Here is a 24,706-nt window from a genome sequence, read left to right as displayed (position 1 = left end):
TACACTTGAGCCATGTGAACCAAAACATCATCCAATGATATTTTATTGCAGAGGCAATAGAGGACTGCTGCCTGCAGTTAAATAGCCCACTATTGAAGAGTTGCAGGGATGGACGGATGAGCCAGAGAGGCTTGGGCTGATATTGATGGCTGATAGATGCTGCACAGTCAGAAAGCCCACAGAGATTGAGGGGTATTTGCTCCAGCAAATGGGATTGCTCACATTTTCTACTGTAATCCACGAGTGAAACCAAGAGTGGAAGTCATTGTGTTTGACTGGACATCTGGACAGAACAGAAATTGTTCTCCACATGAGAAAAGGATAAAGTGGTAGAGGACAAAAAAGACAACTGTGAAGAAATCATATACAAAAAGCAATAACAGGCTTTTTATTCTAAAGCATGCAGGGTAAAAATGCCTAATTGTTGTGGTTTTTATTTGTTTTTTGTGTTTTCCCCATAAACACATTACACAAAGCCTCTTTTTTTGTTTGTTTACTTCAACTACCTGCATCTCCTTAAAACTGCAAAGTTCTTCACAGGAAACCTTTCTGTGATATCTGCAGAGATGCATTAGCATTGCTAGGTAAGAGTCTGATGTGTTGCATCGAGCAGGACTGTCAGAGGCTGGGTCTGTGGCCCAGCGCTTTCATTTGGTTTTTGACCTCTTTTGTTGTATTTTGAAGATAATATTAAATTCTAGGTTCATTATTTCGTTGCCTCAAATTTAATCTGGTTATGTTTCACTTACGTCTTCTGGTTAGTCTCATGTATTTCTTGTCTGTGATTTCAGGTTGTAAAGTTTGTGTTGTCTGCGTCTCATGTTTCCTGTTTTATTTTGAAGAGGTCTTGTGTTTCAGTGTTCATTGCGTTTAGTTTTACTCTTCCACTGTGACGTCGTTATGTTCATTTGTGTCAGCTGTTTCTCCCATGTGTTTCCACTTCCCCGATCACCTCCTGTGTGATTTTAGTCTGTGTGTGTTCATTCATTCCTTGTCTGAGCGACTGTTACCTTACCTTGTTTCCATGTCTTGCTTCCAAGATTATGAACTCATGCCAGGCTTCTACGTCTATCTCCATGTTCCCGTGTTTTGTTATGTTTAGCAGTTTAGATTATGATTTAGTTCTGCCTTATGTTTTGTATTTCTAAGTCCAGCCTTTAATAAACGGCTAGTTTTTCAGTTAATATTAAGTTTTGTTATTTTGCGCGTCTGCACTTGGGTCCACTGTCTGCCTCAGCCAGACTGTGACAAAGACATACTAGACTAAAAGAACCTTGCTCCACTGTTCCTGTATGTGTCCTCCCATGTTATCACCAGCGGTCACAACACTAACTTCTTTAAAGGATAGCGTAAGGCATGGTTAACATGTTTTTTTTCCTTCCTTTTATTCTCCCTAGCTGTCTCACTTATGAAAAGGAGAAAAAATATATGGCACTGGAGGCTTTATCAGCGTTTATGTACACATGTTTTTTTTACCTTTTTGCTTTTTTTCCATTTATATTAAGATTTTGTGTGGTGAACACAAATGTGCTACCACATTTTGGTAATTTTATTATATTTAAGAAAAATATACACCAGTAATTAAGACAATTATTATTTTACATTCATTACGTGTAGTCCATAAAAATTGAGGAGAGTAAAAGTGAGAAATGATAAGCGGAACTTTTGACACTGTAGTCGTTCACCCGTGGTTGCCTAGAGCGGACCAACTTCCTGTCCTCTCAGACGCAGTTCGGGAAAAGATACGAGTGCTCCTGTGATTCTTTCTCTGAGACTCTACCTTTATTTTTACAGGTCAGTATCGTCTTAAAAATACAGTGTATGAGGGCTTTGTGCCTCGTTCTACTTCAGTGTTTACTGAGGGTTATGTTGACACTGCCGATGTAACCTTAAGTGTGGTTTATTTGAAAGTTACTGTAGCGTGGCACCGCAGCGGCGGTAAAGCCGAGCCGCGCAGCCCCAAGTCTCGCGAGATTTACCGCGAGTTATCGCGAGAGTTACCGCGAGAGTTCGCCAGCCCGCGGGATGTATTTAAACTTAGTAGACTCCATTTAACAATCAAATATGTGTGTGTGGTGCTCCAATTTAACTGTAAAGGTCCTGACATCAGATTGTTCAAGTTTAAAATATCTCATACACACTTTATGGTTCAAGTAGTGTGGAAATGTTAAGAATAAGCTAAGAATGCATGTACATTTATGTTGTTACATTGCAAAGTAATACATTCAGGTGTGTTTTGTCTAATCTAGTAAGATTTATGCACTTATATCAGATTTGTGGATAAGCTATTTTGAGTTTGCCCTATATGTGAGAAAGAGCAATAAGACATTTAAGGCATTGTATGGTATCTGCACTGCTGATGTAAATGAGTGTAGGAATAGTGTAATTAACAGTGTAAACTGGAGAAATGTAATAACCATAGATACATATATTTGCCAAATGCCTTTTATTTACCTTTTACAGTTATTGGGCATATCTGACAAGTGAATGCACTGAATGTAAATTATCTTTGTTGATCTGAAATAACAGACGCAGTTCGGGAAAAGATACGAGTGCTCCTGTGATTCTTTCTCTGAGACTCTACCTTTATTTTTACAGATTTGTATTCTTTTTGTTATTGTGGTCTTCACACCCGGGACCCGTAACAAACTATGGGGGCTCGTCCGGGATCTCTCCTCTACAGTCGTCGAGGGCAGATCCAGTGATACCAGAACCACGACACAGGCGTGACAAGGCCGCTTCTCCAGCCAAGCCAGCGAGTAGGTGTCCAGGTAGTGAGGCGAAAAGGGGACCTTTGCCTCAACGTGGAACCGTACTGCAGTGAGGGGAGTGTAAAGCATCCTAGTCACTATCGAGCTGAAGGATAATCAGAAATACATACAACATGTCGACTGAGCGAAAGGAACTTGCCTGGAATATCAGGAGACGCTTGTTTTTTCACTCAAGGCCAAGACCTCTTGAACTCGCTAAGAGCCTCGCATCAGAAAACAAAGACACTACACAGCTCAGTCAGGATGATAAAGAAGGTTGTATGGACTATATCACCTCCTACATACAGTCAAATACACTACTGGAACTCGAAGATGAGGGCATGAGTCATTTGTTGACGCTGAATGATTTGATTAATCTAGTCATCCAGGGAGGTAATCCTGCCATGCAAACAGCTGGTGAGAATGAAGTACATGCTATGCCCAGTCCACAACCATCCAATACCTTGGTAGACCCACAACCGCCGGAAGATCCACCGGATATAACACCAAACCCCTATGCAAACACAGAAACACAACAGTTAGAGGAGTTGAGGAAAGCGTATGAGACACTGGGTGAGAGGCTAAGACTATGTGGAACTGTAAGGGCCCTGTCACCTGCTGTAGCAAGCCAGCAGAGCAGTTCGCAGCCACAACCAATCATACAGGTTAGCCCTAAGCAGCCAGTCACTGTAAGAGACCTTTCCTACTTGCCTCGCAGAGAATTCAAAGTGTTTGGAGGACAGATTGGAGACAACAGTTCTGAAATCAGCTACAACAGTCTCACCAAGCAGATTAATGAAGGAGTTAAAGAAGGATTTGTGGAGGCTGAAATTGTTCGAGGTGTGTTGAGAATTGTGAAGCCCGGCACCTTCCGGGACATGTTAATGCTCAAAGATGACCTGACTCTCCATGAACTTCAGGGCTTTCTGAGGTCTCATCTCGGAGAAAAAGCGACGACTGAAATGCTCCAGGAGTTAATGTGTGCTAGGCAAAGTGAACAAGAGACGCCCCAGCAGTTTCTGTATCGCATGATTGGACTTAAACAGAAGCTTATTTTTCAGTCAAAGCAGGCCAACACTGAGATCTCCTATGACCCGAGAACCGTCCAGGAAGTTTTCCTTCACACAATCTATCAAGGCCTGGGAGCTAAGTACGCAGACTTGCGACAAAGACTAAGGCCCCTCACCTCAAACAACAATGTCACTGACGAAGAGATTCTTAGTGAGGTCACAAAGATTATCAGTGATGAAAATGAACACAAGCGAAGGTTAGGCCAAGTCACCCGCCAAAAGAGTGCACAAGCCCAAAGTGCTGGGATCGAAGCAAACGACAAGGTAGCCAAAGAACAGTCCTCACCAACAATCAAACAACTTGCCGCCCAAGTAGAGACTCTAACTAACATGGTCGCCAGCCTAATTAAACAGCAGGAGGCAAAGCCTTGCCAGCTGTCCCCACAACCACCCTCCAACCCGCTTTTCCAAACCCCAGCCAACCCCAACAGACCTCCTCAAAAGAAAGCGTTCCTTTGTCCAAAGTGTACTGAACAGAACTTGCAGGACTGTAGTCATTGCTTTGTATGCTGCGATTCAGGACACCGAGCAGTGGGATGCTTAAAGCGGACCAAAACTCAGGGAAACTGGAATCGGTCTCTGCCGAGGGACAGCCAGAGGCCGGCGCAGAGTCACAGTCCCAGCCAGTAAGGTCCTCCTCTGCACAGCTCACTACTGAGTGTGCAAGACGTCGCAGTAAGCTAAAAAGAAAGCAGCCAAAGCGAGACCAGAGAAAGCAACAGATAACCTCTTGCCAAAGTTCAACACCAAACAGCTGTAAAGTCCCCCTAGTTGGAAAGAAAAGCCTTCTCAAGTGTTTGATTGGTGGCTATCCAGTGACAGTGTTATTTGATTCTGGCTCACAAGTGAGTTTAGTGGACAGACAGTGGGTGCAGCAGTTTATTCCTAACTATCAGGTGCGACCCCTCCAAGAGCTGTTAAATGATGGACTTGAAGTTTATGCGGTTAACGGACAAGCAGTTCCTTATGAGGGGTGGGTCGAACTTACAGTCACTCTCGCTGGTCACGAAGATCCCAATCTTACTGTGCAAGCCCCTTTCCTTGTCAGCAAGCTGTCACTCCCTCAGCCCCTCCTGGGAGCGAACGTGCTTGGCGCCATTATCCAAGCACAAGAGTCAGACCGAGAGGCTAGTGCTTTATTGTATAGTCTCCTACGCAAAGCTTTTGGTACAGATGAAGAGCAAGTGATGGCTATGGTAAACTTCATACAAGCACCACAAAAAGCAGGATGTGATCCAGTCGCAGTGAGAATTGGGAAGAGCAATGTGTCCATTCCTGCTGGGAAAGCAGTCCAAGTGTGGTGCAGAGTACCCCAAAGTTTTGACATTTGTGACCCCCTGGTGCTGTACGAACCCGACGAGAACATTGCCTTGAGACACCTGAGTGTTGGGGAAGGGCTCCTTGAGATCAACAACCCTCAAAGGCCATTTGTTAAGGTTCCCATCTCTAACCACTCCAAACACGAAATAATTTTACCGAAGAGAACAGCCCTGGGTACTATTCAACAGGTCGCTAAAGTTATTGAGACAGACCGACCCACAAACACATCAGAGCTGACTCAACCCACACAGAGCCCCATCACCACAGCTGAGGTAAGCGCAGCCACCTCTGTTTCTGAACTGTCCACTGAGTCATGGCTGCCACCAGTTGATCTTAGCCACCTGAGTCCGGACCAACAGAAGTCAGTTGAAAAGGTGCTAAGGGAAGAGTGTGAGGCGTTCTCTCGTAGCAGCACAGACATAGGCTGTATCCCTTCACTACAAATGGAAATCAGGCTCAAAGATGATACACCAGTCCAGAGGGCCTATGCCTCTATCCTAAACCCCTCTACAGGAAGTGAAGGAGTATATTCAAGAGCTGATTGTCAAGGGATGGGTAGTGAAGTCACAGTCGCCGTATGCTGCTCCAGTCATTTGCGTAAGAAAGAAGGATGGGTCTTTACGTTTGTGCATCGATTATCGTCTCTTAAACAACAAGACCGTGCCAGACAGACACCCACTCCCTCGGATCCAGGATCTCACAGACTCGCTAGGTGGTTACAGCTGGTTCTCGATCCTGGATCAGGGTAAAGCTTATCATCAAGGTTTCATCGCAGAAGGCTCAAGGTACCTGACAGCATTCACTACCCCGTGGGGCCTCTACGAATGGGTGAGGATACCTTTCGGACTGTCGAATGCCCCAGCAGCCTTCCAGCGGAGCATGGAAGAAATGCTTGACACCCTCCGAGGCAGTGCTGTATCCCTTACCTTGACGACGTGCTTTGTTTTCCAAGTCGATTCGACGAACATGTCCAAGTGCTACAGAAAGTCCTCAAAGCCCTACGACGGCATGGTGTAAAGCTAAAACCCGAGAAGTGTGAACTGTTTCGTAAAGAGGTTCGCTATGTCGGCCGATTGGTATCTGCAGATGGAGTAAAGGTGGACCCCAAAGATACCGAGGCAGTACAGGCACTCAAACACAAAAGGCCACAGACCGTCGGAGAAGTCAGGCAGCTTTTGGGATTCCTAAGCTATTATCGGACGTATGTGCGGGACTTCTCACGCATAGCCAAACCGTTGTATGACTTGCTCCAAGTCCCGTCCAACACACTGCCACCAAAGCCAACTAGAGGCAGAGCAAAACACACTCAGCAGCCTTCTCGAGCCCTGATACAGTGGAACAAAGAACACCAAGAAATCCTTGAGCGCTTGATCGACATGCTCACTCAGCCACCAGTTTTGGCGTACCCTGACTTCACCCGCCCTTTTATATTGCACACGGATGCATCCCAGAGAGGCCTTGGTGCTGTCCTATATCAGAACCAACAAGACAAGATGAGAGTGATTGGGTACGGGTCTCGGACGCTCACACCTGCTGAACAAAACTACCACTTGCACAGCGGAAAACTAGAGTTTCTCGCCCTCAAGTGGGCAGTTTGTGACAAGTTTAAGGATTACCTCTACTATGCTCCACATTTCACCATTTTTACAGATAACAATCCCTTGACATATGTCCTCAGCACAGCAAAGCTCAACGCATGTCGGACACCGTTGGGTCGGACAATTGGCAGATTTCCGCCGACATCAAATACCGGCCAGGAAAAGTAAACACTGATGCAGATGTGCTGTCACGTTGCCCACTTGACATTGAGAGGTTCATGGAAGAGTGCTCAGAGGAACTGTCGGAGGAAGCCGTATGTGCAGTTTGGGAAGGGAGCAGGAGAGCAAAGCAAGGAGACGTGGCATGGATTGCAGCCCTTAGCCTCACCACACCAAGCCTACCCGTCAAAGAACCTCTACAGTCAATCAGTCTTGACCAACTTGTACAATCGCAGAGAGCAGATCCAGCAATCGGGAAAGTCATTGACATGGTAGAGAAGGACATAAGACCAACGGAAGATGACAAGGCTGACGCTAACACAAAGAGACTGTTGAGGGAGTGGAGTCGGCTGCACATGGAGAATGGCCTTCTCTATAGAAAGACTACAGGACGCAAGCAACTGGTCTTACCTACTCTCTACAGACAGGTCGCGCTCACACACCTCCACAACAACATGGGCCATGTCGGCGTGGAGAAAGTCTTGAACCTGGCTCGAGAGCGGTTCTATTGGCCTTTCATGAAGAGAGAAATTGAGGAGTACGTCACAAGGAAGTGTCAGTGCATCAAGCAGAAGAAGCCAACGACACACGAGAGAGCACCCATGGGTAGCATAACATCCAGCTCCCCTCTTGAGCTCGTTTGCATTGACTTCCTGCACTTAGAGTCTTGTAAAGGTGGGTTCGAATATATACTGGTTGTTGTGGACCATTTTACCAGGTTCGCACAAGCGTATCCCACCAAGAATAAGGCCGCAAAGACCGCAGCAGACCGCCTCTTCAACGACTACATTCCCAAATTCGGCTACCCCTCCAAACTCCATCACGACCAGGGTCGCGAGTTCGAGAATGAGTTATTCAAGTCCCTCAGAGAACTCGCAGGCGTTGGTCACTCAAGGACATCCCCCTACCATCCCCAATGCAACCCTACTGAAAGACTGAATCGCACCCTGTTACAGATGCTGCGTACACTGGGAGAAAAGGAGAAACAAAATTGGAAGGAACATCTACCCCATGTTATCCATGCTTACAACTGTACCAAGCATGAATCTACTGGCTTCTCTCCGTACTACCTCTTGTATGGTCGACACCCTCGTCTTCCAGTGGACCTTCTCTTTGGTCTCATGGCAGAAAACAACACTGAGACACCACATGGGTATGCAGAAAGATGGAAAGGGAAGATGACAGAAGCATACCGCATCGCAAATGCAAACCGTCAACAGTCAAGTTCCAAAGGCAAAGCAAACTATGACAAAAGGTGCAAAGGAGTAATGCTACAGACAGGAGACCGAGTACTGGTACGAAACCTGAGTGAAAGGGGGGGCCCTGGCAAACTGAGACCCTACTGGGAGCAAACGGTCTACATTGTGAGGGAGCAAGTGGGCGACAACCCAGTCTACAAAGTGAGTCCAGAGGCGGGAGGCCGTCCTGTTCGCACCTTACACAGGAACTTGTTGTTGCAAGTAAACGACTTGCCAGTGGACATTATCCAAAGTCAGGCCACAAGACCACACAAGAGGAACAAGAAGTCCACCGGAAGACCAATGACACCAGAGCCGAATCCTGACACAACTGACTCAGAAGAGGGTGAGCCACTCTACTGGCTTGGTGTACCCAGATATCCTCGAGAGGGTCATTCTCTAGTCACACCAGTTCCAAGTGGAGCGCAACGGAGCTCCGGTCCAAGTGAACTAAGACAAGTCTTAAGGGCTCGTGTCCAACCTGGGAAAAAAAGTGACATGGTTCCAGAAGAGGATCTAATCGTGTTAAGAGACTCAGACCTACCTCAGCTAAGTGACGATCAGGAGATGTCTCAGGTTCAAGAAGAAGTTGACGTCACTGAGTCCAGCCCTGATCCAGTAGAGGTTCCTGACCCAGAGCCGGGACCCACGGTGGAGCCAGGGCATAACATCCATCCAGAGCCACCGCCTCATCTTAGGCAGTCCAGCAGGCAGAGACGTCCCACCACATTCTTCACCTACCCGTCCTTGGGTCAACCAGCCTATCAGGCTCATCCTGCGGTGAACACCATCAACGTCCAGCCATGTCCTTCCCTGTACTACCCTCCTCTCTACTCCCAGCCCCTCTACCCCTCTCCCCTTGCCCATAGCCCTTACTTACCTGTTCTATATGTTGTTCCTTGCTATTGAATCGAACTGAAATCTCAAGAAAGAGGATGCCTGAAGGTTAAGGACACCTGGGCAAGAGGAATATTCCAGGGACTTCTGCAAAGAGACTTTGTTAGTTTAAAGGTTTTTTTTATAATTCAAGTTAAGTGTCAGGAGCCACTTTTGCTGTTGGGGAGCGTGTGGTGAACACAAATGTGCTACCACATTTTGGTAATTTTATTATATTTAAGAAAAATATACACCAGTAATTAAGACAATTATTATTTTACATTCATTACGTGTAGTCCATAAAAATTGAGGAGAGTAAAAGTGAGAAATGATAAGCGGAACTTTTGACACTGTAGTCGTTCACCCGTGGTTGCCTAGAGCGGACCAACTTCCTGTCCTCTCAGGCGCAGTTCGGGAAAAGATACGAGTGCTCCTGTGATTCTTTCTCTGAGACTCTACCTTTATTTTTACAGGTCAGTATCGTCTTAAAAATACAGTGTATGAGGGCTTTGTGCCTCGTTCTACTTCAGTGTTTACTGAGGGTTATGTTGACACTGCCGATGTAACCTTAAGTGTGGTTTATTTGAAAGTTACTGTAGCGTGGCACCGCAGCGGCGGTAAAGCCGAGCCGCGCAGCCCCAAGTCTCATGAGATTTACCGCGAGTTATCGCGAGAGTTACCGCGAGAGTTCGCCAGCCCAGCGGGATGTATTTAAACTTAGTAGACTCCATTTAACAATCAAATATGTGTGTGTGGTGCTCCAATTTAACTGTAAAGGTCCTGACATCAGATTGTTCAAGTTTAAAATATCTCATACACACTTTATGGTTCAAGTAGTGTGGAAATGTTAAGAATAAGCTAAGAATGCATGTACATTTATGTTGTTACATTGCAAAGTAATACATTCAGGTGTGTTTTGTCTAATCTAGTAAGATTTATGCACTTATATCAGATTTGTGGATAAGCTATTTTGAGTTTGCCCTATATGTGAGAAAGAGCAATAAGACATTTAAGGCATTGTATGGTATCTGCACTGCTGATGTAAATGAGTGTAGGAATAGTGTAATTAACAGTGTAAACTGGAGAAATGTAATAACCATAGATACATATATTTGCCAAATGCCTTTTATTTACCTTTTACAGTTATTGGGCATATCTGACAAGTGAATGCACTGAATGTAAATTATCTTTGTTGATCTGAAATAACAGACGCAGTTCGGGAAAAGATACGAGTGCTCCTGTGATTCTTTCTCTGAGACTCTACCTTTATTTTTACAGATTTGTATTCTTTTTGTTATTGTGGTCTTCACACCCGGGACCCGTAACATTTGCATTTTTCTTCAGCAGGAAATCTAAACGACCTTTATAAAAGACTGAGGCTGAAAGATCTCCAGTGGCAGAGATAAGAGCCCATTTTGATAGTACAGATCCATATCGAAAAATTTCATCTCCAAAAGCCGGCTGTAAAATAGTGGCCGTTCCATAAAAGCTGGCAGCTCTACAAAACACAATAACCTGTTTTGTGAAATGTGGAGACCGAGGCCGCTCCCCTGCAACTCCCCCGTTTGGCTTCTGATGCAACCACAGGCAACACTAAAGTACAGGTTTAATATAGGGGCAAGTCTCCAGCTGTGTTTGAGAGAAAACGGGGCATTAACATATGGTCCTGTGAGGCCATTTAACCTACATGTATATATTTAGTTTTCTCAGGGCAGCGAGCACATTACCAGCTTAAAACAAAGCATAGGCAGACATCACAGCAAAGCAACAAGGGGAAAAAAGCCAAAATGTGGAGCTCCAACCTCTTTCTGCTTGCTGAACGAAGCCCCTCCCACTAAGGATGCATGCACCTGCTTCATGCAGTTCAGCTGACAATCTGCTGACTTCTGGCTTCATGCAGCAGGCAAACCCTGTTCTTGCAGAACAAAGCCCCATTTAACCTATTGCTTACATCTGATATGTATTCTTCACATTTTACTATTTTACTCACCTGATGGGGACTGACAAGAGCTGAAATCGCCGAAAGTCTCCCACCACAGACTCTGAGGAGGTGCAGCTGTTTTCTCTCAGACCTCGGGATTATAGGTTGCTTTTTATTGTGAAAAGCATGCCTACCCCAGATTTCAACTATAAGGTTCAAGAATAATTTACACACCCAATATTTATTACTTTTTACAATAATTCTATTGATGTCTGCCAAGTGCTAACTGCTAACTGTCATTGGCAGTTAGTTTGCATATAGTATTAGACTGAGATCAGCAGTTTAACATGTCGTGACATGAGGAACATAAGTTATGTTTCTAGCATTCATATATCACACCAAACCATACCAAACATTGTTCTGTTAATGTATTTAATTTAATATAAACTAGGTTAGGTAGCTAGTAGGATGGATGTGACTCCAATTCCTCCACCCATTTTTGCAAGCACTTTCTTTCTGCATACAGTAAGTGCTTTCTAACATTCACACACATTCACATTATAGAGCAACTTGGGGTTCAGTATCTTGCCCAGGGATACTTTAGCATGCAGACCGGAGCAGCCAGGGATCAAATCACCAACCTCACAATTAGCAGATGCCCTGCTCTACCTCCTGAACTACAGCCACCCCACGGCCTTCACCCATGGCAGTAAACAACAGCAACACCCGTCACGAAGCACGCCATTTGGAAAGGTGAGAGACTCGTGCATAACAAGCGTTCAGAGCACAGCACTCTGATACTTGCAGAAACCAAAGTTTCCAGTGAGTCAGCATTTGGTTTGGTCTTAACTCCAGCAGTATGTTTCAGGAATGTAAGAGACACCGACAACAACCAGCAGACACGTAAACTGACGGGTCGCACCTTGTTATGTGTAGTCTACACTTTTGTGTTCACAAAGTCTGAGTTGAATGAATATAGTGTGACAGCGGACAATAACACAAAACTATTTACCAATAATCAGTGTTAGAGGATTGTAATGATCTACTTTCATGCTGGGAATTAATTGAACCTCTGCTGTTCAATTAATAATTCAACATTACGTAAAGCAAAGACAGAGCTTACTGCTATAAACAGTTTGGACTGACGAACATGAACAGAAGAAGAGCTGCAGACGGCTGCCCCTCCTTGAACCTGGTGCTGGATTTTGGGCTATGTGATAAATCTAGATAGATAATAAAATATTAGATAAAATATTATTATTAATAATAATAATAATGATAACAATAAGGTGTACCATATGTACCATAGTTTGAACTTTGACGAAGTTTTCTGTTGAAAACATCAGGAGAAAAAACATCAGGTTTCACTTCTGTCAGTCAAGACCTGAAATCTCAGGCTGAAGGCTAAAAGCTGCTCTGTGCAGATTCACCAAAGCCGGACGGCTGAAGCCTGAAGAAGAAAAGAAAATGTTGCCTCGTCTGATGAATTCTGATCTCTGCTGAGGGACTCAGACAGCAGAGCCACGAGTGCGCATCAACAGCACGGACCCAACCTGCCATGTGCATCCCTTTATACCCACCTTCTGATGGTTACATCTATGTCACTATGCAAAATAAATATTTATGTCATGTAACTTAAAAATCAAAAATCAAATATAAAAAAATTCAATGAATAAATAAAGCAAATTGTTATCTCTCTGCTTAAAGTAGGTTCGATGTATAGTTGGCGTTTCCAGTGGACACCAAAGACACAGCACAAAGAAGATGAATCTGTGGCTTTTTCATGTTTTTAATAATTCATATTTTTTCTCACAAATTCCACATTTTGTGTCGTATTCTTGAAGTTCTGGCGAGTTTCACGCTGCAGGTTTCTGTCTACATGATAGTCGGTAAACTGTGTTGGGATAGTTATAAACATGTCTCCAATAATCTTTGTATTTTATAATTAATAATAGCACAACTCTTCAAAAATAATCATAGAAAGACTTTTATAGTTAGCTATGAGGGGCCGTACAAGCCAAAATTCATTCTTTCACTCTCACACACATACATTCTTCTTTCACACACATATACTTTCACTCTCACATAGTTTTATTTTAATTTTTATATTTAGATATTTTTATTCTCATGTTTACACATATTTAACACACACATTGCAATATTGTGCTCTCTTATACATGTATTTTAATGTACATATTTACAAATTCTCACTCTAACATACATGCATTTTCATTTATGCATTCCTACATTTTGCTCTCATTTACGTATGTATGTAAGAAGAGAGTGCATACATGTCTGAAGAAAATATATGTATGCAAGAGAATAATGTATGTGAATGAAAGAGTATAGTGGAAACTGAAGGCTGGGTGTCTGTACCGCTGTGATTGGCTGAGAAGCACGCGCGGGTCACTTTCAAGTGTCTGACAGCATGGAGGGGGGAGAAGAAACTCGAGTTCTTCAGCAAGCTATCCGGGGTGTTAAGAAATATTTTATCATCTCCTGAAACGGTCACATCGTTGTCTTCGTCACTTGATCGAGATGGGACGGGCTCAACTGCACCCAGTGTTACCCACAGCACGATGGAAAGTGAGATGAGGGAAGTTTTTAGACCATTTAACACCCGGGTAGCTTCAACGAGCCAAGTAGCTACACGGAGTCCGACCGGAGTGGGGCAGTCTTTTATGGCGTTATTTTTGTGCCACTATTCTGAGCGCACGTTAAAAAAAAAAAAAAATTGAGCGCACGTAAAAAAAAGTTTGCAGGTGCAAGTGTTGCATTTTGAGGAGAAATTTATTTTGAGTGAACAAAATTCATTGCTGCGTGCAAAAAATGTATTTCAGTGTTTGCTATTATCCACACACACAATAGCAGCCCCTCTCGATCAGTTTTTGCATTTGCGCTTGCGCTCTCAACATTTCTGCCCGTGCGCGCTCAACTCTTTATGTACGCCGTTATAGTTGTGCCACAAAACCAGCCAATCACAGACTTGGATGCAAAAATATCTGATTGGCTGTTCTGGTCTCCAATCAGCTCGAAATGACAAAATGCAATATCCCAGAATCCATTTCGTCCAAAACTCAAACGAGGCAGTGGCGGAGGAACACAGAGTGGTGGAGTTTGAAATATTACTCTTTCTGGGTCACAAAATAAACTTTTAAGATATTTTCATGCGAGAATGTTGCTGTGTAAACTTCAAATATCTGCTTAATTCATCAAGACATCACATATTTCCATAAGTGCTCTAACGTTTTCGGAGATGAATCAAGCAGTCAAGTAACGAGGACAACAATGTGACCGTTTCAGGAAATGATAAAATATTTCTTAACACCCCGATAGCTCGCTGAAGAACTCGAGTTTCTTCTCCCCTCCATGCTGTCAGACACTTGAAAGTGACCAGCGTGCTTCTCAGCCAATCACAGCGGTACAGACACCCAGCCTTCCGTTTCCACTATACTCTTTCATTCACATACATTATTCTCTTGCATACATATATTTTCTTCAGACATGTATGCATTCTCTTCTTACATACATACGTAAATGAGAGCAAAATGTAGGAATGCATAAATGAAAATGCATGTATGTTAGAGTGAGAATTTGTAAATATGTACATTAAAATACATGTATAAGAGAGCACAATATTGCAATGTGTGTGTTAAATATGTGTAAACATGAGAATAAAAATATCTAAATATAAAAATTAAAATAAAACTATGTGAGAGTGAAAGTATATGTGTGTGAGAGTGAAAGAATGAATTTTGGCTTGTACGGCCCCTCATAGTTAGCTGTAAACCATTACATTCTCTTTTGAATAAAGGACGTTTAGTGAGTCAATCTTGCAAGTTTCCTCATCCAGTCTGCATCGAATCATATCTGTTATTAATCTCTGTCTCTCTTCCACAGCATGTCTTTATCCTGTTTTCCTTCTTTCACCCCAACTGGTCGCAGCAGATGGCCCCGCCCTCCCTGAGCCTGGTTCTGCGGAGGTTTCTTCCTGTTAAAGGGAGTTTTCCTTCCCACTGTCGCCAAAGTGCTTGCTCATAGGGGTCATATGATTGTTGGGTTTTTCTCTGTATTTATTATTGTGCTATCTACTGTACAATATAAAGCGCCTTGAGGCGACTTTTGTTGTGATTTGGCGCTATATAAATAAAATTGAATTGAATTGAATTGAACAGTCAGCCGTCCATGATCAGCAGAGTTTGCGTCTTCTCTAGGATGTAGGAAAAAAATAGTTTGATGGTGACTCATTTTCCACTTAATCACAGCCACTGCAGACACGCCCACTGACACTGAAGCGCACACGCTCTGTGATGGAGGACAGAAATCTCGTTAAGATTGATAAGACTTCAAAGATTAAATGTCACCCAAAAACATATCATCAGCGGCAAACCAAATATCTGGCTCCGTCAAAAACTAAAGCAGAACCATCTCAGCTCCTGCGGTGCCAAATACATTCAGTATAAACAATTTCAGCAGCAGATGGCACGCCTCCCACAGAGCCCTAGTACAAAATGTGCACATCTAAAGCACGTATGCTATAGAATAGATATGATCCTGGATTTTACAATCACAAGAATTTCAAAACAAGTTTGAGGTCATCGTCTCTCTGGCTGGAGATGAAAATAATAAGGCACCTGAGTGCTGCTTTGAGACGGACAGTCAGATTAATGGGACAAGAACATCAAACTAATAGAGATAAGAAGGTTTCTGTTTTTTGTACATTTATTTTTGGCATTTTAGCCTTTATGTGACAGGACAGTGCAGAGCAGGAAGGCACAGAGAGTAGGGGGACTGGTCTTGACTGGATTTGAACCCAGGTTGGATTCAGGCCCAGTCTTTTCTGCCCGGCACCTAGATTCTAGCCTTCTGTAGATGAGTTGCCAGCACAGCCGGGTGAGCTACAGTGGTGCTCAATAAGGATGCTTCTTATCACTCTACTGTACACATACGGCTGTGAACTAATATACTGGCACACACATCAAATAACTATAGATATACAACAATAATAATAATAAGATGTCCTAAAGGAGACAGCAAAAGAAAAAAATTATTTATTTGACAACAAATGATACTTTGATATTTACTTGTGACTACATTACTGACAGTTAAATGCTCATGAGAATGCTTTTATTTTGTATTTGTTACCAATTAAAATTGTTACAAATTTAATTTAAAAAATATCAACATCAGCTTCAGATCGGATGTGTCAACATTTAGGAAAACACGTTTAAAAATACATGAAACACACCCACAACCATCTCACAAGCATCCTATATAAATCCTCGAGTCGATGCTAGAAATATCAAAGTTGCTGTCATCGTTAAATTTGCTTTTTTGTGCATTTATTTATCATGAAACACCTTAAAATCACACAACCTAGTTTTGCACTACTTTGGCTGGTGTCTTGTATTCTCGTTTAGTAAATTCTGTGTTTGGGATGAATTTTGTTTTCTATTGTGTATTAAAGCTTGAGGTTTTAATCTTCTGATGTCATGGTTACTGCTAAATCAGCCTTATTACACTGTAAATACAACTGATTCTGTCTCTGCACAGAGTTTTTAAAGTGGCACGCACTGCCCTCTAATTAGATCTTAAAAGAAGCTTCTCTTTACTGGAATAATAATGTGACTTCTGCTACTCTTGTTTCTGATGCCAGTGTGCAATGTTCTGCTGGAGGCAGAGCCATAATTCTAGCGTGAGCAGCGGCTCAGAGTGGATTTACTTGAACAAGTCTTTGATCTAATGAAGGATCTCGTTCTTTTGCAAAATATAGTTAATATGGTCAGGGCCAAAAATGAGCCTAGAAGCAGAGCTGAACCATAAATACTTTGAATTACAGGTCAGATGTTTTTTCTTTTTTAATTTGGTGCAAATAAAGAAGGCAAAAACTGTAAAATCAATGAAAGAATTTTTAGAGTTTGAAGCACAATTATTTACTATTATGGGTTATCATACAAAATAACTCCAAAATTGTAGATAAAATAATCTGATTACAACTTTTTATAGCTTTGCTTTTGCTTCCTGACTGCTGACTACACTCTGCTGTGTGAAGTGTTTTTGAATGTGGAGTAGCAATTTTGTAGCTGGAGGGGCACACTGTAACAAAAGTCAGTAAAATATACAGCAAAACACCGTCAAATTCCAACGGTAATGGAGCGTAAAACCAAAAACTTCCTTTTACTGTATTAAATAGATTGAATAACCGTTAATTGTGAGACTGGATAAAACTTTGTTTTTTACTGTAATAAAATGTTGAAATTATAAATATTGTCTGTGAAAACAAATAAATATGCATACATTTTACAATTAAATATTGTAATGTTGAAAATGTCTGAAAAACTTAGATTTTACGGTATTATTTGAGTAAAACTACATCTTTTGGGGTTGTGCACATTGGAATTCACAGTATAAAGCTGTAGATTTTTTAAGCAAACAAAAACATTCATTTTACAGAAGCAAGATGTTAAAAATAGGGTCCACCGTAATAATACAACCAGTAAATACCATTAAAAAAAAAAAAAAAAAAAAAGCAAATATCAGCAGTGAAAGACAATAAAATTGATAGTATTTTTTTTATTTTAAAATTCAGATACTGATATACAGATTAAAAGTTAGGCCTGCAGTATATCATTGTTAACCTTCTGATAAAAAAAAAATCAACAGCAAAAGAAGATGTTAAAAATAAAGTTCATGGTTGTGAATAAAATTGATTTCAATAATCTTTTTAATTATTATTTTAAAACAACTTTATGTTGTTGTGTTTCACGCCATATTATCAGACCACCTTAAGTGGGTCCGCCTTAAATTTTGAGTTTGTGTGATCGCTGTTGATTGGTAGCTAAACTGCTGGTAAACTGTGTACAGGCGTTTTACGTTCGAATTGCAGAAAAAAAAAATTCTGGTAGCAACATTGTGCAGTATGAGCGAACCATTTCACCAAAAAAGGGAAGCAAGGCAAGACGTGGCTGCAGCGGTCTGCAGGCGTGACTTCTGATCAAATTCGAACCTCCTCCTAAAGAAACAAAGAGCGACATTACATTGCGGGATGACGTCACCTGAAAATGACCAATAGCGCGCGCGCGCTGCTGAGCTGTGTGCCAACCGCTCTTTTTTTTCATGCAGGAGACTCAAGTTGGCTTCGCTAACGGACACAGTTTTGAACTCGTATATTAGCGCCATTTATTGCTGCTTGGACCACAGCATCTTGAATTTGTAGACATCCTGGCAGCTTACAATTAGTTCGAGGTGAGGTGAGTACATGCAACTTCAAGTTATCTCTGTTATAAAATCCACCAGCCCAGCGTTTATAGATAATTTTAGCAGTTCGTTTTTTTTATGAGTGAGGTTGTGAATTTAGTTAGCATTTGTGAGTTGAGTTAGCATTAGTGTCACGAGGGAAGCATTGCTCTGGATTAGTTTCTGTGTTTGGCGTGCTTAATTCGCTAGGGAGGAATTACCAAAGTACATGGAGTTATGTTAACCTGTAATTTCCTTGGTAAGGTAGTTCAGTCATCAAGGGGCTACGTCATTTTTTGGTCAAAACCCATCATGTCTCAAGCTAGTACTCTACCAGGATGCCTTTGAAGTCGTTAACCCTTTAGGCTCTGCAAGGACAAAACACAAGGTATTATTTGTATATGCATCAGTGGCAATCTTGCCACTTCATGTATCTCTCAGACACAGATCACATGTCTCTTGTCTTACTGTGCAGGGAGAAAGATTTTAAAGAGTTTGGTCATGCTAATGTGTTCTCTGAATTACTGGCAGACTTGAAAGAATTGGAGGACAGTGGGCTTGTTGCATCAGATGAAACTAGAGTCAAAGGAACTTTGTTTTGCATTGCTGGTGATAATCTGGGTTCTCACTGTATTGGTGGCTTCACTGAAAACTTTAGTTCTTCAAAGTACTTCTGCAGGTACTGCCTGATAACGAAATCTGAATTTCAGGGTGCTGACCCAAATCTGTGTGGACCAGAACGTACCAAAGAGAACTACAACTCTGCTGTTGATCGCCTCCAGATTGACAATACACCAGGCGTCGAAGGAGTGAAGTTCAGGTCAGTGTTCAATTCACTGAAATACTTCAACGTTTGTATGCCAGGCTTGCCACCATGTCTAGGTCATGATATCTTTGAGGAGTAAACAGATTCAAGAAGATATTTTACACATTTCTTTGTTGTCTGTCTCTAAATCTTATTTTGTCTTTATTATGATTAAAAGGTTTGTTTTGTTCCTGCCCTTTTCAGACACTGAATTTGAGCAGAAACCATAAGGATACTCAAAGGACCTGTGACTCTCAGGAAATGGCGAGATTTCAGGTCATAATCTCTTTTTTTTTTTTTTTCCATTGAATTCATTTTCCTTTTTCCTTTACAATATTATTGTTGTTTTGTTTTTGTAAACAGCATCAAATGAGAGGGACAGATGAAACAGTTTCAAGACAATGGCAGGAAAAACATGCTGAAGATTGAAACAAACCTTGGCTGGAAATATTTGGTATGTGTTTTACCGTAAATCAAATTGTTGAAAAACATTCAGCTACACTGCAACACAGGGAAACTTGATTTGCACTTATTTTGTTACTTTAATTTCTTGTCTCATTATTTTTGTCAGTTATTATTGTTTATGGTGTATGCCCTTCTTGTTTTCTTTCTGAATGCAGAAGGTATCTAGCCAGTCCACAATGAAAGCTTCGTTGCACCCATGAGTCTTCTGGCAGAAATGATGGCGCCTGTATTCTTTGGTTTCCCTAAACATCACACCCTGCCTGTTTATACGAGGCTCTTCAATTAAGTCTGCACCCAAAGATTCAATAAGAGGTAAGCAGTGGTATTATTCAAGTTTTGCTAAAGAAAGATGGACAGGAGACACTAATCTTAATCAGCCGAGCTCAGGTTCATGTCCAGGTGAGCAGTTTCATACGCTACAAAATGTAGATTGAATGATAGGTCTCATCACCATGCATTCAGCCATTAACTTCAAGTTCTATGATAAATCAATAGAAAACTTAAATACGTTTTCCAACAAATTATGATTGTGATTAGGGCTGCGTTGTCTATGTATCACTTTTACATAAGTAGATTTAAAGGATAACTATTGCCAAAACGCAACCTGGGCTGTTTTTTTTTTTTTTTTACTGTATCGATTTTGATGCGCTCAAATTTATGCACCGGCCCCCTAGTATTCCCATTCACTGGCTATTGACCACAAAACAAAATCACGGTCAATCTCAAAAACGGCTTGTTTGTCGTAATTATGCTTTTAGATATATGTTTGTCTCGTTTACAGTAAAAAAACAGCCCAGGTTGCATTTTGACAATAGCTATCCTTTAAGAACTGTATATTTTACACTTAAGAAATCATTTATCATTAGATCTGTTTTTGGCAGCAGCACGTTTTGTTCATTTCTGTGCATTTTGCTCAAGCACTGATCAAACTTTGTCCATTTTTGCTGCAGAGGGATCCTGCCAGTCCAAAGTGAACTCCTGATGGACATTGAAGTACTCCTGCAGAGCTTGTATCTTCGACACCATGCGCATTAGAAACTCCACTGAGTCCTTTCCTTCACCAAGGCAGGACCCAGTGACTCATTACTGTTGATAGGTCAGGGGCAGGTAATATTTTGTTTCATTTTATTCATTCCTCTATGGATTACCAGCCATATATATGGACACATGCTGTATTCTCAAGATCTATGCTGTTTTGTAGGAATAGAGAAAATGATATGTTTAGTCTGTTTTCAAATAGTATGTCAAATTTTCTCATTGTTTATCAGTAATATTCACTACCTTGGCTATATATGAGCATCTTTAGGTTTTTCTATATTTAGCGGTTGCAAATGTAAAATGTACGGTAAACCATTTATGTTCCTCATATTGTACTGTATTTTTAGCGGTAAAATACCGGCAGCTGTGGTAGCCAGGAATTTACCGTAAAATGTATCTGGTCAAAAATAAAATGCTGTAATTTGTTATACAATTTCACTGTGTTTTTTACTGTCAAAGGTTTTAATAAGGTTTAACATATTTCTGTTATTTTTACAGTTCTTTACAATAATAGGGTCTATCCTATTACTGTTAAATTAACAACAAATTACTGTAAATATTATTATATCATAACCTTTTTTTTACTGCAAATATCCGTAAAAGCTATGGAAAGTTGCATTTTTACATTAAATTGCTGTATAATTGACAAATATATTTGTTTTTTTCTATCATGATTTTGGTAAAATAATACGTTGTCTACCTTAAAATTTAGGGTTACAAAACCAGTATACCGTATTGTCTTTTACAGATTCCACATTTTTTTCACGGTATATTCCTGGCTACCACAGCTGCCGGTATTTTACCGTAAATTTGACAGTTTTTTTTTTACAGTGCAGGAAGCTTTTTTTCCTTTGGAAAAATATTTTCTCTGGTTCATGTCGGGGCAAGTAAGACAGCTAGAGTTACGACAGGTTTTTTTTGTGATTATAGATAAGTCGCTTATTTTGTTGTTGTTGTTGTTTCTAGAATATTTGATTTGTTATCGTGGCCATGCCCACCCTGATGCCATCAACATGTAAAGAATAAGTAAACATATCTGTGTGAACTGCACATTTGATTGTACAGTTTTAACATTTTGTTTCAGTCATTGTGCAAGTATGCAAGGGGCGATCGTGGCTCAAGAGTTGGGAGTTCGCTTTGTAATCGGAAGGTTACCGGTTCGAGCCCCGGCTTGGACAGTCTCGGTCGTTGTGTCCTTGGGCAAGACACTTCACCCGTTGCCTACTGGTGGTGGTCAGAGGGCCCGGTGGCGCCAGTGTCCGGCAGCCTCGCCTCTGTCAGTGCGCCCCAGGGTGGCTGTGGCTACAATGTAGCTTACCATCACCAATGTGTGCGTGAATGGGTGGATGACTGGATATGTAAAGCGCTTTGGGGTCCTTAGGGACTAGTAAAGCGCTATATAAATACAGGCCATTTACCATTTATGCAGAGAATCTATGCCCAGAGTAATTATTTGATATTACAATAAGAGATGATGGAATATGATTGCATTGCATCTTTAAACTCTTTTCCTCTTGGCTACACCCAGGTCAGATGCTGTGATGGCTGTGAAGGTATCATCTTTACAAAATCTGCACACAGACAGGCAGATATATCAGAGTGCCAGTAGTTCCCAGTAGTTCCCAGTACAGTAGGTGTCTGCCATGTAATGCACACACTAGCAAGGTGTGCATTTTGCATTTGGCAGTTGAAATATCCGAAGCCAGGATAACATTATTGGATTTTGCATTTCACATCAGTCACTGCTAAAAGAAAAATGGTACAAAAAGCAAGAAGAAACTATGATCTTAAATGTCAATGACTATAAATAAATAAAACGTTCTGAGCAAAACTGCAGTTGCTTTTTCAACCAATTACTGTCCAACTTATCCAGGAATTGATTTGGTTACCAAAATTACCTCTATTGCTCGGAACCATAAAAGCATTCATGGAGGCAATTAGAAGGTTCTCTGTTGGGTCTCTAGAACATAAATACAGGATCCGTCTTTCCTCGTGGGTCTACACAAACCAGTACACGTCTAAATAAATGAATTCAGAAAAAGCAATTTTCATAAAGCTTCAGGGAAATATGTTTTTGACAGCAGTCTATTTATATCAAGTCGTATATGTTTCACTTATTTTTATATCTAAACCATTTTTCAAGCTGTCGGGAGTAAAACAAAAATAAATGAAGATAAGACGAGAAGCATTCCTCAATCTAGACGTCCCTTTACATAGTAAACTCTTTTCAGACCTCATTAATAGAGCAATCCGTCTATAACAAACAGTTACCACGAGCATCTTCACTGTGTCCTATATATGCTGGTTCATGTCCTCAGTGACTTCATTCAGGGTTAAAAATCCCTTTGCTTAACGGTGATGTATAGTGTGCTATAATACTGAGAGTTTGACAATTCTATTACAGCTGCTACTGCGACCACATGATCACAGCTCGCCACACAGGACAGATGACAGGACCATGGAAGTCCCGCCTGATGGATACATCACCTGGACTGCAGAGTTTATTACAGCAGAAAATGCACAGCAGATCACGGGCTTGTTCTCATGTGTGGACTTTGTCATCTCTGCTTGTCTGACAATCCCAGATCAATACTCAATCAAAGAGGCTTTTTTTGCCTTTAGCTTTCCTGTTGCTTCTCGGTGCAAAAAGAAAAAAAGACACAAAGATGAGAGAGAAAAGTAGAGAGGGATTCAGTCGGCTTGTACAGTTAAACTCAAACACAGTGAGGCAGAGAGGTTATTGAAAGTAAGGATGCGACTGCATCGTGGACGATTGACAGGCTGAGGAGACTCTTCCAAACATATTTTGTCTCAATATTAAACCTTTTAGTTAAAGCACCTCAGTGCTTAGTGATAGGTTTGTAGCTTAAACCTATTCGCTGGAACGTTGAAGACAATGTAATTACACAGCAAAGCAAGACACGAGTAGGCAAAGTTCTTTATGTTTCTCGTACACGGGAGAGAACTGGACAACGCCGTTCCTTCGCTTGACCCCAGTTTCTCTCGTCCGCTCCCCCGTAACACTGCTCTTTTATTGAGGTTACATGAATATACATAGGTTCATTAACATATGACGTATACATACAAACAAAGAGTACCTTGCCTGTGCGTTGTGTAAGTATGTGTGTGTGTGTGTGTGTGTGTGTGTGTGTGGGGGGGGGGGGGGTCCACAGTGTGACCCCATAAACGACTTCCCTAAACCTGCTGGTCTGGAAGTCCAGCAGTTCATCTAAACAAAAGGCACTTAGCCTAAAACAGACATAGATACGTTTATCCTACCACAAAACAATAAGAGAAGGTACGACCTCTCCCATGCTCCCAGGATGTGGGTGTGAAAGCCAGAACACTCTGGAATGCACACAGAGTCTTTGCAGACTATTAAGGATCACACATCCTATCACTACACAATCGATTATACACCTCTAAGCATATATGGTTAAATATTTCTAAGCATAAATGACAATCAACAATATAAACCTGACACCTAGTCAGAATAAAGTGAATAAAGTTCACAAAACTACTGACTCTTTACTTAAAACACAATAATTCCAGGTTCCCGTAGGTCAATCAGGGTAATGATAACTATGAATTCTTCTGAAATGTCTTCATTCACAGAAAGAAAATCTGTGATTTGTAATCTTCCCTCTGAGTAAACAGGCTATAAATAAGTTGTTCTTTCATTTTCCATTTGCTAAGGTCTTATACTATCAAGAATATGGTACGTGGTAAAGATGAGGGTGTGACCATTTTTATGATCCTTCAGTTAAACAGTTTAGAGCACTTGCAGTATCAATTTTCTGGTTCTGGTGAATTAATTTTGGATGAAACATTGTAATTGTAACAAACAAATGTAGCATTTTCTTTTCAAACTTGCTTCTGTAGCTACTCTGTGACATGTTATAGGATAGAATGTATTGTAATGTTTATTGGTAAACGTTACAGTACGATGTGAATCGGTGCCCAAAAGTCACAAGATCAAGTCACTGAGTTATTTCAATCCAGATAAAGGTGATAACAGTAGGCAGTCTCTGTAAACATTTTTTAAAAATATTTTAAAAACAGAGTTCACTTTTGAGAAGCTGATTTCCAAAATAGAAGCATTATAATGGCTGTGATCGAGCTTGTGAAGCAATGGTGAGAGATAATCTAAATTGGAGAAACTGGAGTAAAATGAGGAATTTGAAAGGAGCAATGTCTGTGTTTTCTTGTCAGGGAGGGTGATGGGGAGAG

The 24,706-nt window shown here is 41.3% G+C and overlaps 1 protein-coding gene and 1 long non-coding RNA gene across 5 annotated transcripts in view; one reads left to right on the top strand and one right to left on the bottom strand.

Moving 5' to 3' along the window:
• cdh13 (cadherin 13, H-cadherin (heart)) overlaps positions 1–24,706 on the bottom strand; it is a 384,225-nt gene that overhangs the window by 148,068 nt on the left and 211,451 nt on the right. The gene's annotated exons all lie outside the window — the stretch shown is intronic.
• On the top strand, positions 18,144–19,635 carry LOC120440852. 2 transcript variants are annotated; one of them, XR_005613569.1, is made up of 4 exons: positions 18,144–18,182; positions 19,178–19,249; positions 19,337–19,427; positions 19,594–19,635. It is a non-coding gene; the product is annotated as an uncharacterized LOC120440852 (long non-coding RNA). The 2 variants fall into 2 exon arrangements; XR_005613568.1 differs by lacking the exon at positions 18,144–18,182 and adding an exon at positions 18,953–18,988.

The sequence above is a fragment of the Oreochromis aureus genome, linkage group 7, assembly GCF_013358895.1.
Source record: "Oreochromis aureus strain Israel breed Guangdong linkage group 7, ZZ_aureus, whole genome shotgun sequence".
NCBI lineage: Eukaryota > Metazoa > Chordata > Actinopteri > Cichliformes > Cichlidae > Oreochromis > Oreochromis aureus.
The sequence above is the reverse complement of the archived record's forward strand: the minus strand, read 5'-3'. Positions and strand labels throughout refer to the sequence as shown.